A 13081-nucleotide genomic window follows, 5' to 3' on the forward strand; every position below is an offset into this window, starting at 1 on the left:
GGTGGTCATCTGCAGCAACACCGTTTTATGCTAATTTTCTTTTTTTTTCCTGGAGCACAACCATTAATCAGCAATGCTACGCTAATGTTTTCTGGCATGTATCATGCATGCTACATTGAGCAACCACGACAAATAAACCCAACTTGCTTCTCGGAAGTCAGGCAGGAATATCGCAATTCCAGATGAGTGAAGACGGCTTTGGCGACCTCTGACCCCCGAGTTCCTCCGAACGTGTCCCACAAACCGCGTGAGATGAACCTCATCTGATGAAAGCGGCGGCGGCGCGGCAGACGGCGCCGCTCACCGAGACGCGGCCGTACATTTTTCTGACAGGGTGACAACTCGCCGCGGATCCCGGCGTCCCGCCGAGCGTCCGGAGCGCCGTCAGATTGACAGCCCGTGGCGCGCGCCTGGTCCCAGTGTCCCAAAAACAGAGGCCAAGTTGTCGGCACACTAAGGATTCGTGGCTGCCTTTGTGCCCTTGAACAAAGGGATTTGTCAGTCCCGGTGACGGGAGCGAGATTGCGCGGCTCCGGCCGACCCGTGTGGCACGCCTTCGTTGGGGGCCGGCAAAGGGAATGCCGGGAACTGGGAGCGGCCGAGCCCGCCTCGGAGTTCAACGCGGGTCACGTGCGGCGAATTCTGTCCGGGTCTCATCCGCAACTGGATTTGCTGAGATTTGAGCCCAAACAAAGATTCTGCTCAGGAGGAAAATCCTGTGCTGCTGTTTTTAGCTCAACAATTGGAAGCTAATCGCTATAATCCGTTCACTGGATTACGGTGCCACCGCTTCACCGCGAGCCATCTGCTCCTCTGATTTCTCCCGTTTTATTCCCTATTTTTTCATTAGCATACCTCAAATTAGCCTGATTTACGCTACCTGCAGAACCAGCGGCGCTAAAGCTGAACAGAGCGTTTCATTTCCTCCTTGAGGTGAAAGAGAAAAGGTGCAATATTGGAGCCGATCCGGGGGGATAAGACGTTCCCGGCTCCCAGATGCAAATTTAACCGACATGAGAAGGAAATGAGAAAACCTGAAGGGCAGCAGAAAAACCACGGGAAGATAAACGTAAGCAAATCAACACACTTATGACCCGGAAGACGCTGCCGTCGCGCTAGCATCGACGCCGGCACAAATATGCTATGCTAATCGGTCTGCTGGAGGGACACCAGGATTTTTGAGGACCGCAGACCTTCTGGTTCCGCCCCTCGCCCTCCAAACGACGACGTATTTACAACTTCCAGCCTCGGTCAGGGAAGCGTACGGGAGCGCTAGCGCGTGTTTCACCTCCGGTGATGAGATACAGAGTAATTCATCCACCTGCTGAATTCTTCACCCAACGTGAGAGGCCGTATGCCAAGTGCCAACTCCTTTGCAACGTTGAGGGCCGGAATTTTCAGCTCCCATTGAATATCTTTTGGATCGGAATATAAGAGGAGTCTGGTAACTCATCAAACACGCGCAGATTCGAGTGTTTTATTCAAGAGGACGGCGCTATTAGCACCGGTGAGGGAACGCTGTCCTTCGTTAGCCGCTCTGGACGCAGGAGTGCAGATCGGGCCGCTTCTCTTTGACTCTTTGATAGATTCAGATGAATTCAGCCTGGCTGCCGGACGAGCTACGCTAGCGCCGCGCTCTCCTCGTCGTACAGATTCAGTTTGAGGAGCTAACTCTGCCTAAATGACGCATCTTGTCCAGCATTTCTGTTAGCTCGCTGGTCAGCGCAAACGTGCAAAATAAACTGTCCACGTTAGCAACTCTGCGCTAATCTCGTAGCTGCCGGACAAAGAGCAAATTAGCAGATGCTTATCTCAGTCGTGACCAACACTTCCTGTTGCTAGCAGTTAGCAGCAACCAGAAATTCATCACAAACGAGACTTTTTTCTCCAAAGAAAAGCGGCTCAGCCACGTAGGAGGGAAAAGGAGCGGGAAATCAAGAGTTTAAAGACGGAAGAGGAGGCAGCGAAGCACCCGGCCAGGCTGGTCCTCGGCTCTGGGGGCGCCGGTGCTGAAGGTTCCGTCACCCGTGGAGGAACCTGGGCAGAGAGTGGGAGGGATGGCGTTCAGAGGGGGCGTGGTGGCGCCGGAGGCGGCTGGTTTTGGCCTCTTCTTCTTCTTCTTGGATGAAGAGCAAATATAGACACACGACTCCCTCACAAACTGTTCGTCAGCACCTTTTTATTCTTTTGTTTTTAGCTTTTTGGCAGCTGAAGAGTGGCGAGATGGTAACTGGAAGGAAAAGAACTTAAAAGAAGGCTGAAGCTGCGGCAGCGGTGTGATTCTCGTATTGATCTCGGCAAAACTACCCGAATCTCTGATAAATGGGGGTTTGCTAATGCTAGCTGTGCTACGAATTTTAAATATTTGTAGCAGAAATTATAGGTAATTTTTTTTTTTACAATGCTGAAATGCTAATGGCGACACAACTGCTAACTGTTCAAACGATTAGAACTCAGCTATCAGAGCAATATGTTAATATTTTGATGAATTATGAGAAGAGACAACAGTTAAATTAGCTTAACTATAGCCTAGCTTAAAGTAGATACAGGACATCGGTAAAGTGGCGCTAAATGTAGCAGCAACAATATTTTTTTGAGTTTTTTGTTTTTGTTCAAAAGTTATTTTACCATCAGTTTGTGATGAGCCTTATTAAACTCATAGCTTTGTTAGCTTAATTAGCATTTTCCACCCTATTCAGGACCTACCTATGGCAGCTAAAGTGAGCTGAGTAAATCCTGGACTAAGTGGATCCAGGAAGCTTTTCCTTGTCCTCCTCGTGCCAGTAAAAACACTTCCGGAACTCTTCCGGGATCCATTCGTACGTTTAAAGGCCCCGCGATGCATTTTAAATCTAACGAGTGCTCATTATCTCCCCGAGCCATTTTCGATGCAACAATATCGGATTTATCGGAAACATCGTCAGGTTTACTTTAGGAAAACGGTGTAATGCGGCGAGCCTTTATTTAAAAAAAAGCGCAAATAATAACAAAGCGACGCGGCGGATTCACCTGGGAATTAGTTTAATTAAAAAGGGACGCCATGCTTCAATATTACGTTGTGGTTAAAAGAGGAAAAGAATAGCGCCGTTCAATCCCCGGACCCATAAGTCATCGGGAATGTTCGAAAACGGATATTTCCCCCCGGAGGTGTGTGTTGAGGCTGCACGCTGTGATTTAGCGTCGCGGGCCTGTTTGTTTCCCTCCCTGCACATCGATTTCTTTCCCCCCGCCCGACTCTTTACTTCCCTCACATTCCAGAACGTTCCCAAGGTTCCCGCCTCTCTCTTCTCAGACAATCACAAGTGTCACCTGTGAGGTTAAATCCGAAATGGGAACGGCGTCGGAGATCAAACGGCCCGACTCATTTTAATCAGGCACAACGTTAAAGTCGGGAAGTCTGTGGAGACGAGAGGTGCTAGAGATCCCAGATTCGCTGCCTATCTCTCCCACCCTTGATTAAGGGTGTGTGCGTGTGTGTGTGTGTGTGTGTGTGTGTGTGTGTGTGTGGTCTCAGCTGCCGGAGTCACACTCTTTAGCATACTTTTAGAAAGCGTGATATCTGATATAGTGGCTCTTTTTTCTGTTTTTAATTGAAGTCCCTGAACGCCTCGTCACTCTCGTCAGGTGCGTTTTTGTGATTAATTAAAATGATTTGAACCGTCGGAGAAGATAAAGGAACAACTTTCCTGATGTTTTTCAAGGGGGGAAATTGGTGCTGATGTGTAAAGATGAAGGATTACGGAAGCTTCCCTCAAACGGGACCGTTGTTTACGGAGTTCGTGTGGAGTTATCGGTGTTCCGGTGAATAGAGGGGATCCCGTTTCTGAAACGGGAAGCTTGGAGGAACTTCCACAATTCCAAATTTGTACGAATTCTGGAATTACTGTAAAGCTGGGATTTTTAGACGATGTGTCTTTTATGGCTGAACCCGCTGTGAATCACACGGTCGTAAAGCTGGGACGCAGAGGCGGAAGCAGATGGAGTTCATCTGATATCTGGGATCAAAACGCTAACATTTGGGCTGTGATGCGGAACAGTAGCGGCCTCAAACGCTGGTTCCTGAAAGGCGACGGAGCTTCTTTCGTCTTCTGAAAATGTCTGATCTCCTCCCTCGCGCCCCCCCCCCCCCCCTTTGTGGATCCTTGTTTGAGTTTTTTCTTCGCCCGATACCAGCAGAAGGTGTTAGCATAGCAGAGCACGATCCGCCCGATAATTAAAAAAGAGCAGCCGATGTTGCCCACCACCACCACACCTCCACCCTTCACCCAAGAACAGACGAAACGCTTGGGAATGACCTGCCCCAGATTTTACGCTACATTGACCTCTTAACAAATTGGCGGGGGGTGGGGGTCATCCGCGGACGGCTAATTGCGAGAAGCATATGGCGAATTAACTCGTAATCAAGATTAAATCGCAGTTGCCGGCATTTTGTTGCTATCCGCTGCTTTAATGCACTCCCGCCCGTCTCATTCTCTGGCTATAAGCGATCCAATTTTGACCTTTTTTAAAAATTCCCCTTCACATTCAGGCTAGCTGGACGCTAATAAGTCCGCCGTTGGAAGGCAGAGAGGAATTCCATCCGCTCAGCTGTCATCTCCTCTTCAACGAAGCAAGGCGGAATGAATTAATCATACGTTGAAAACCTCTCATGATTCGCTCTGATTTGGCTAATCGTCTCACCGAGATGATTTTTAAAGAGACTGTTGACAGAACGAATAGACGAGCAATTACGGGTTTCATGGGAACGGCAGATGGAATCAAAGCGACTGCAAACTGTGGAGGCTCGGCAGAATTTACGAGGTGGGAGAGAAACAATGCCGCGAGTTTCTGTTTCATGTCTGATTAATTGCGCTAGCGTTCGGTTTCAGCGTTTATTTTTGGCGGGAGCAGCAAAAAAATCGCACTCCAGGACTTTGACAGAAGAAAATACTTGCATTCTGAGCGAGCTAGCTAACAAGCATCAAACATGCGGAAACAATCGTAAAAGGCTGCATCGAGGCCCATCCCGATGCTGCCCCCTGCGTCCGTCCGGTCCTTCCCCATCGCAAAATACAACTTTAGCATTAGCGATGATTTTTGAGTCTGCAATGACGGAGGTTGAAGGAAGCAGTTGAGCGCCTGCTCGGTACGTTAGCCGTTCTAAAGCTGAGCTAAAAAGAACCGTGTGGATGGAAATTTGAAAATTCAAACGCTTGAGTCCCTTTCGGTGAGAATTGTCTCACCTGATAGCATCGGTCTCCGCGAGGTGACTTGTTGGAGCTATCAATAGCCCAGAGAGCGGTGACCCTGTGCTAACGTTGACACTTATCGCTCTCGTGGTCTCAGCCTGACTTCCTTTTTTATAAAAGACAATGTTCCTCCTTGAAAGGCCTCGCCTTTCACCTTGGCCTTTAAGTGGCCTTTTCTTCTCCCTTTGGAGAGCCGTCGCACGCGGCTAAAGACGTGTGATCCGGTTCTCTCGCAGAGTTCCGAGATGAAGCCCAACGACGATGAAAAGGTTGAAACTTGATGCCTCTCCTCGGTGCGCTCGGCTATCTCTCCAATAACAATTAGCCCGCTAATTGTGTAGCTAATTATGATGAAGTTTCTGGTGCGGCGCCAGCGAAGCACTCTGAACTGGACTGTGGCGTACGTTGGGGGGGCTCGCCGAAGATTCCCGTAGACGAGAATGAAATAAGCGTGCACCAAATCCTCGGCGAACTCATCCTGACGCTTTTATTCCTCGCCACCTGCATCAGACCTCGGACGCCGCCATCTTTCTGCCGCTCCTGCTGGGCTTCGGAACACCAAAACCCGCCTCTCATCCCTTTCAAAGCGAACGAACGCCTTATCTCCTTCATCGTCTGAACGCGGGGCGATAAATCATCGGGAGCTCGCTCGGCTCCTCCTCGGCTGCCATCGCAACTTATGACGAACACGCTACGCTCGGAAGAGCATGTTTCCCTGGATCACGCGGCGAATCCTACAGGTGAACGCAAACCGCTGCTTTGGTAACCTGGTGACACCGCAGCTGTGCTGTGCTTCCTCTTACCCCCCCCCCTTCTCAGTTCCTATGGTAGAATTGCAAGGTCTTTGTTGCCGGGCAACACCAGTCTTCAGATTTCCCCAGTGGAGTTTTGAAGGTAATAAAACGTTGCCCCCAAGACAAACAGCAGCTGGAACCGGGGAGACCTTGGGGAAGGGAGCGTCCAAAACTCCGCTTTCGCTTTCTAACGGCGCCGAACGCGCCAGGTTGGTTCAAATCTGTGAAATTTCCCCCGCGCACGCCGCAGGAACGGGAACCTCAGCGCGCGATGACTGAGCATCCGAGCCGAGACACAGCTGCCGCCTCCAAGGTTACGCAAACACATGCTAATGTTTTGCTGCCGCCTCATCTATTGATACGTGACCACCGCCGCCGCTATCAAACGCTTGCACGCGCGCGACGATTGGCATCTGTCACGATTGTTCCCGGGCGCTCCCCGGCGACCTGGCGCTGGGGAGTGGGATGGCTCAATCCCCCACGATTTTTGGCGGCGGAACACATGAGCGCGCAGATTTGATTGTTCGTTTTTTTTTGACTCTTTGCACAAAATACTTCCTTTGAAATTAACGCGAGACAAGGAAAACATTTGGAGACAAGTGCACAGATTCACCGGGGAGACGTTATTTTTCTCCCCATCCAAAGAGGGTGGGGGGGAGATCAAAGGGGCCAAGTGGAGCTACGTCTACTAGGAGCGAGAGGCCCCTCCCCCGATGCGTCTCAATTTAGCTTTATTCCTACGGTTGCGACAAAGTTGAAACCAACAATAGTTGGACAAAAAGTGGGAGGGGCCACAAATAATGAGGGCGGGGCCATTTTGGGGTCATCAGACGGCACACGAGGTCGACAGAGGTGTAAAAGAGATTCATTGTTTCATCCTCCGGTTTCAATCTGAGCTTGTCGGAATCGGAGGCGAGAAAGATTTTGGTGCCCGTTAATCAAAATGCAAATATCCCCCCCCCCCCCCATCGGGGTATTAGCGGCTCTTGGAGGGAGAATTTAGAGGCTTGGAATTTAAAAACGACACGCTACCAAGTTCTAAAATTAAAAAGTCATAAAATATATCTGCGAATAAATAAAGACGACGCGGGGGGAGAGACGGCGGGGGGGGGGGGGTTTGTTGTAGCATTCCGCTCATAACGCACCGGTAGCTAGATAATTAAAGGCTACGGCAGCTAGCGGAATATCGGCCACTCGGCATCTGGCTGTCAATCAAAATCCGCTGTGGTGACACGGCAGCGACGTCCCTCCCTGTTCGGACAGGAAACACTTCATGTTCCTCCCAAACATCAAAGGCATTTTTATTTCTTTTATCTTTAGTGACGATGTGGACTCGGCCGCCGCCCACTTCTCTTTCCCCGTCAGGTTCTCCCCGTCCTCCCTCACATCTGCTCCCGTTATCTCGGTCCAGGATTTGCGATTTCAGCAACGCGGCCTCGGCTTAGAGACCCCGGAGCAAATTGCCGGCCCAGCGGCGCCGCTGACGGACGGCGAGATATGTCGTCTCACACAAATGACATGTGAAGCATGAGCAGTTTGCAGGAACGCGCTGTTGCACGTGCTGATGCACGTGCTGATGCAGATAACAGGTCGGCGTTCTCTCAGCCACCGAGGCGCCTGTCAAAGGAATACCGTGCACTTATTTCCTGGTGCCGGCAACTTTTCCTCTTAAATAGCAGAAGCTGCAATTTAGCGGCGCCCTCTCCTGGGGGAAACGCATCGAAGTGTCGTTTAGTTGCTTCCCAACAAACGAGGGCAGTTTAGCATCCAAGGCTTTCCCCGTGTGCTACGCTAAGTCAGACTGTGACCTTCTACTTTTAAACCGGATGACCTCTAAGACTCCGTGAAGGTCGCACAACTTTGGCAAACGCGTGAGCGGGCTACGCAGACGTTATTAGCATGATCTCTCTGGTCGCGGCGGTGTTGCCATGGCGTTTGTACTACAAACCACTTGATCAAAGAGGAAGACGAATTTGCATGCGAGACGCTGGCCCCGCCCCCGTTGCCCAGCCATGACAGAAGGGTCATTAGAGGAAGGAACATATGTCCTGCGGCCGCCCAATTAGTGGCGCCGGAGTTAGCGGAGCCGCGGCGCACGTCTCCTGCCGTCGTACCTGCAGCTGCACTCTGAGTAAGTTGCATCAAAGTTTGTGTGCAGAGCCGGGAGAGAAATTCCTCCGCAGGAGCGCCGGCACGCCGGCTGTTTCATAAATCTTTTAAACTCCTGTCAAGTCGCACCGATATTCCGCCTCACAAAGGAAGTGTGTCGCATCTCGCAGACACGGAAAAACCTTTAAAGAAAATATCTTTCCAAGCTATTTATTTACTCTTCCCTCCCCGCGCCCTCACACAACTCCGGCGCCTTTCATCTGCCGGAAAGGTGCTGATATCCAGGATCTCGGCGCATTGTGACTGTTTTATTTACCGTCAGAGGAGAAGACAAGGGCGCGGCTTAGCTAGTCGGGGCATCAATCTCCCGGGATTCACAAACAAACCTGTGACACAGCAACCGCGGACAAGTAAAACTTGTCTGAAAGTGTTTTCGGAAGGTCAACGTTTCGGAGGTAAAAGGTGAAAAAAGAGGTAAAACAACAGGCAGCCTTTTAATTAAGCATGAACAGATGAGCGAAGCCGCGATCCACGCTGAGGAGAAGAAAATCCGCCGTCCTCGTAATGAGTGCAGGTCAGCCCTCCACTGAGGCGCTCGCCAAAGCGGCATCTAATTTTAGCGGACGTTGGACGGCCGTCGGTGGCAACTGGTTATTAGAGGCCTTGAAGTGGGAAAACCGATAAACCTTAAATGGTAAAAAGGGTCTATTTTCTATCTGAGCTGATTTCCAGCCATGAAATGCCAGGAAATTAGAGTAATTCATCCATATTTGAGTGGAAATAGCAGTGTAGCTAAAAAAAAAGAAAAAGAAACAGTAAACTTTCAAAGGGAACTCTTCATGCTAATGTTGCACCTGGGTGTAAAGGTCAATTAATTTGCATGTTACGCACGCTCAGATAGCACTGGGGTACCTTTAGCAATCTTGAGCGTCAACACGAAGAACCAGATCTTCAGATTGTCCTGGTTCTTACTCGCTCTTTTATTGAATATGTAGCCTGATTTACATTTAAGATCGAGTAAACCGCCTGGAAAACGTTAGTTATGTTAGCAACGTTAGTTGCAATTCTGCTAAAAAGGTGAAGCAGATAAACTTTAGCATGGGCCTTAGCATTTTAACAGGAATCAGCTAATAGCAATAGCAAAATATAGTTGAAAATGCACATAAAAGCAGGATAACGGAAGCTAACACGGACCATAGGATCAGATACGCAGGTGAAATAAATGTTCATGTCAAAACTTTATTCAATGTCAGAAAGTTTTGTGGCGCATAAATTCGTAAGATAAGCTAGCCTTAGCCTGCTACTTTTAATGAAGCTGTTTCAGGGGGGCTGAAATATCTTTGTGGGAAACCAGATTTTTAGGAGAAAGATGAAGGTTCGGGGACATTTCAGCTCCGTTATGGAGCCGCTGACCTCAGGATCCAAGGACTGGAGGTGCAACAGCACCAAGATAGATGGGTTCTGCTGCCCGGAATGTACCTGGATTATCTCCCCGCCACAGCGGTTGGAAGGAAAGCGAAACAAGCAAACATCTCTGGGTGGTGAAAAACGAGGGGGGGGGCACACTATTTCTCTTTTAATTCACGAGGGGTGGCCTGGCTCTGCCTGCGATAAGACACAGGTGATCAACATCCTTTGAAATCGCCGCTAACTTGGCCCGCTAGCGGCTCCTTCCTCTTTCGCTCTGGCTGATACGCGGGACACATTTTACTATCGCTAACAGGTACCGTATGGGAGGGGGGGGGGGGGTTGAGGTGGGGGCGGCCCAACTGTATTGAGCTGAGCAGATCTGGATTTATGATTGTGATATGCAGACTCGCTTCAGTGGTCCTGGAGGGACGGTTGGACCACTTTCAGGTCCTATTTTTTCCATTTTTGTCTCTCCGCTCGTGCTATTTTTCAAGATTATCTTTCTCATCCAAATGAACCCGTAGTTCTCTCTAATTTGTTGAAGCCAAAATGCTCCCGAGGTGGGAATTAACTCTGGTTCTGGTCCCAGCGCAGACGCCCCGGATGCTGCGATAAGCCTCTGTACGCCGGTTAAGGCAAAATAAGGTGCCGAGATTGTCCCACTTGTTGACGGCCGTTGTCTGAATATTATTGATCCCTGATGTCTTCTGGCAACAGTTCAGCCAGAATCGTCTGTTTTTGTTCGGATTAGCATGCTCACCATTTACTGAGATTATCTAGAGCAAAAGCTAATTCAGAGCAAGTTAGGTGGACAACGGTTTCCTGCACTGACCTTATTTCAGTTCATTTTTTTAAGTGAGTTAGCTTCTATAAAATATCATTTAAAAACAATTGAATTCACAGGGATTCGCTCAAAAGGATCATTGTCGACGGCGTTCAGCGTCTGCCCGAACATTTGTCCGTCATTTTTAATTCCGAAAATCCCCAATTCTCCGACCACGAACGGCTCGCGAAGTGGAAACCGTTGAAAGTGGCGCTAATGAGCCAGATTCGGCCCGTAGCGTTTGATCAAATTTAGCATCTGCTTGTTTGTGTAATGACACAGAAATCAGCCCCTTTTCACATTTCAGCAGTCGCGTTGCGACGACTCGGCGTTTGCGAACAAAGCTTCCCATCAGGGAGCGGAAAGAGGGGAGATTAATGAAGTGTCTGTTTACTCTGTTCTGCTTTGTTACTGAAGTCTTTGCTCGCCTTGACAAAGCGACACAACACTCGCCAACATCCAGGATGAGTTGAACGTGCCGCCAGAGCCGCTAAGCTGAGCTCTTATCTGCCCCTGCAGTTGCACCCAGTTGTAATGGAGGCGCTCCTGCCCCTCACGCCTCCCCCCGGAGGTGAGTCCGGGCTCCATTATCTGGGGACGGAGGGAAATGTTGGCTGTCTGAGCCCTTCTGGGAGGCCCGGCACGCCGTCTCCCAGTTTCGTTGCAAGCCCTGCCCCCTCCCCAGCCAGATGGAGGTGGGAGTGACTACAGGTCACCACATTAACCAACTCCCATAAACCACTTGGTTTAGCCCAGTCAAGGTAGCGATAAAAGGCTGTTGGGCTAAGCAGATGCGATGGAACACACCCAACTCTTCCTTTCTGCTTTGATTTATGCTTTGAGATCAAAGGGGAATGGAACAGATCAAAGGAGAAAATATATATTTGCTGACATTCGCGTCCTGTTTCTTTCTCGGTCTGCTCATTTGAGGGCGTAAACGTTGCGTCCGAGATCTCTCCCCCCTTTGATAATCCTCCAGCAAGAGTCCCATCAAAGAAACCTCGGTGTTATGACATTCAGATCGGAGCAAAGTGTCTCCTCCACAAATGTGTCGACGCATCTCGTTTGTGGCTTTGCGATAAACCGCGCCGCTCGTTTGTTAGCTTCCCGTCAGAGGGAATTAACGCGGCGCCGCTGTGTTGCATTTCTCACCGACGTCTCATCAGTCCTGGCATTTTGATTGTCCTGCTTAATTCCCCGTCTTTGAAGGTCACTCCTAAATGGCTTTAAAGCGTGAAAATCCATCCGCCGCCCGGCCTGAGCGTCGGATGTAGCAGGTCTCGTCAGGAACGAGGGCGACAAAGTGTGTTGTTTTCCGACGTTTTATGTTTTGAGCCGCAGCCGCCGGCGGTTTTGCACAACCCGATCCATCGAGCTCATCTTCCTCCTAACAGCAAAATTCACTCCTGCACCCGGCGGGAAGGTGGGGGGGTCAGAGGGGGGCTGCCAGAAAGCCTGCCAGCGTGCAGCGACGCATTTTGTTTGCTACGACACTTTAATGACAGTAGTGCTGAGGAAGAGAACCGTCACCGGTGGAGGCTAAACACTTAACTTTTGCTCTGGTTTCCATTTGCAGCCAACTGTGAAAAATGGATCGGAAAAAGCTGCGAATTTCCCGCTTAAAAAAAAAAACGCCCCGCGAGGAAGCCGCCGCCGCCGCTGCCGCCGATGCCTAAAACATACTGATTGATGTCAAAGATAGTAGCCGCTGCCATCATGATTAAAAATAACAAAAGCGGAACTTTTCAAAACTGCCTGAGGTGCCGGAAAACAGTCCAAGATAGTTGGAATGGTCCAAAAAAGTCGACCGTGACAGTTCTGGTGACAACAAATGTGTGTCTCATATCCACGCGTTGCCTTCAGCACCTTCCCAAAGAAGCCAAAACCCGCCTCCGGAACGTCCTCCCACTCTGAGCGGAACAAGAGCCGAGCGCTGACCCCTGGGGGACGTGCTTGGCCCGTCCTCCTTTCACATGTCCTCCACATCCGTCCTCCCTGTCGCGCGGTTAAATATTTCATTTAAGACAGATGGAATGCTAATCTTAGCTGCGAGCTGTGACGTTCTGTCACGGATCCATTTTCCAATCGGGCGGTCTCCATCTTCCTCTTCATTTTTCCTCCCTCGTCGCTCCGGTGCACCAACCCCCCCCCCCCCCCCCCCCCCCCCCCCCCCGCTCAATAACTCAACTTTCTTTCCATCCACTTTTCTTTCCTGTCTTCATGTGCAGAGGTGTACATTTGTCTTCTTCTACCCTGTCTGTTGTCCCAAAGCATGAATGGGCGTGGCCAAACCGCTGTGACGTTCGTCAGTTGAGGAAAAGTTTGTTTTGTCTTCTCCGAGGCTAGCAGTTTGACGGCGCTGCTCTGATAAATCACGATTAGGTAAAACTTCAACAGAACCGTAAAGAACAAGTTTCCTTTTTAAGCTTTTAATCACTGGTTCAGTTTCTCGACCGTCTTTAGTGCAAATCAGGCTTTGCTACTGTGAACATTAGCTGCGCTGCATGCTAATAGCATTTTCTAATCATCACTGCATTGATGCTCATGTATGACCAACCCGCCGCGCTAATTAATAAGTGGCCACACACGTGGATGATTAGTTAGCGGCGCGCACACACTCAGGAAAAAATGGTAAAAATTACCTTCTTTTAAAAAAAAAAAAAGTAATTAAAACCTGATAATGATGCAGACGTCTCCTTCAGATCAAGAAAGTTTTA

Source organism: Takifugu rubripes, chromosome 8 (assembly GCF_901000725.2).
Source record: "Takifugu rubripes chromosome 8, fTakRub1.2, whole genome shotgun sequence".
Lineage (NCBI taxonomy): Eukaryota > Metazoa > Chordata > Actinopteri > Tetraodontiformes > Tetraodontidae > Takifugu > Takifugu rubripes.